We start from the raw sequence: 1432 nt of genomic DNA, 5'->3' as shown, positions 1-1432 counted from the left end.
ACAATTCCAGGGTTTCGCAGGTGGCGGTGAGGCCATGGTCCTCTCTGCTGGGGCGGTGTCAGTCCCAGTGCGTGTGCTCTGGAGTTCCAGGAACAGTATGAGATTCCTATTATTGCTAGTAAAATTTGTTCTGCTCTGGTCTTCGATGGGCGGCCATCGTGCCATGCGTGGGATTTGTGGCCGACTTGGCCCGCAACAAGCACTGGAAGTGGGATGGGCCAGTGAACGTTGCACGTCACTATATCTATGTCGGTGGCGTGCCCCCCACTCCACGAGGCTTGCCGGGTCAGGAAGCTTGCCTCTTCCAAGTCTAGCAAGTCGGATCCAAACTCCACGACCAGGCGTCCTAGCCACATGGCCAGAGTTTCTTCAAGCTTTATTTTTGATTCCTTGCATAACTCCTGTAACTCAGTCCAAGTACGAGCGCGATAGGTGGTGGTGCGAACTGCACCCTGCGCATTGATTGCTCGGTTGACTATTGCTACAGGATGAGCTGTTGTCGAAGCTGTTGCTGTGTCTGGTGGGAGGGGCAGATGCAATCCTCCGCTCGATGCCCCCTCCGCGTGGTAAGGAGGTGGGGCCGCCGGGAGCAACGTCACCTCAGTGGGCGGGGCTGCTGGGCGGATTCCCGCCGGTTCTTCTGAAGCTCTGCCCTTCTTTTCCATTCCGGGTTCTCCGGGCGGCTCACTCCTTCCTCGGCGCCATCTTGAAATGGCGTTGACTCGGGGCTTTCTTTTACTGCCGCCTCTTTAGCCGCCTGAACGACTGTGAGCAGTTGGGCTTCCAAATTCGCATTCTCCCGCAGCAAAGTTGTTATGGTGCGGAACGTCACATTCAACATTCTCCCCTTGTCACTCTTCGGGCCTGCCCTCTCAGTTGTGGCGCGTCCCTCCGCCTCTAAATTTTCACGGAGCTCAGAAAGAAGCTCGCAGCCCCTCAATCCAGACGCCAGAGCTGAGGGACTGAACCGTCGATCGGCGTCGGTTCTCCACCCTCCCGCACGAGTCGCATACAGCGGGCATACTCTTGGCTAAGAGTCGGGTCTACTGCGCCCTCCAGTATGACTCTGGTGAGGGATGCGGTGCTTATTTCCTCGCGGAGCCTAAATAGGACCCGCTCACTACCCATCACACACCCGAACGCCCCAGGGTGAAGATGCGCTTCCCATTCTTTCGAAGCTCCCTCTTCCCCCTTCAGTGAAAGGTAACCACTGACGAGCCTTTCACCCGTTCCGCCCGCTTGGTGATAGGTGATGTGTGCCCCTAGTTCCATGGCGTTTGTCAAGTGGTGCCTTTCACTGCGCCAGGGGCAGTTTCTAACTAATTCTAACTCCATCGCGTCTTCCCCAAATCCTGTTCGTGACGCCATGTAGCGGTCGAGTGGTAGGCCGGGAAATGGCAGGGGGGGGTTTTTCCCCCATGGGGGAGAAATA

The 1432-nt window shown here is 57.0% G+C and overlaps 1 protein-coding gene across 11 annotated transcripts in view; it reads left to right on the top strand.

The window, feature by feature from the left end:
- Positions 1–1432, top strand: part of XDH (xanthine dehydrogenase) — an 86202-nt gene that overhangs the window by 69944 nt on the left and 14826 nt on the right. The gene's annotated exons all lie outside the window — the stretch shown is intronic.

This window comes from Alligator sinensis, unplaced genomic scaffold (assembly GCF_000455745.1).
Source record: "Alligator sinensis unplaced genomic scaffold, ASM45574v1 scaffold138_1, whole genome shotgun sequence".
In the NCBI taxonomy this organism is placed as follows: Eukaryota; Metazoa; Chordata; order Crocodylia; family Alligatoridae; genus Alligator; species Alligator sinensis.
Note: the sequence above shows the minus strand (reverse complement) of the source record. Positions and strands in the feature narration are given on the sequence as shown.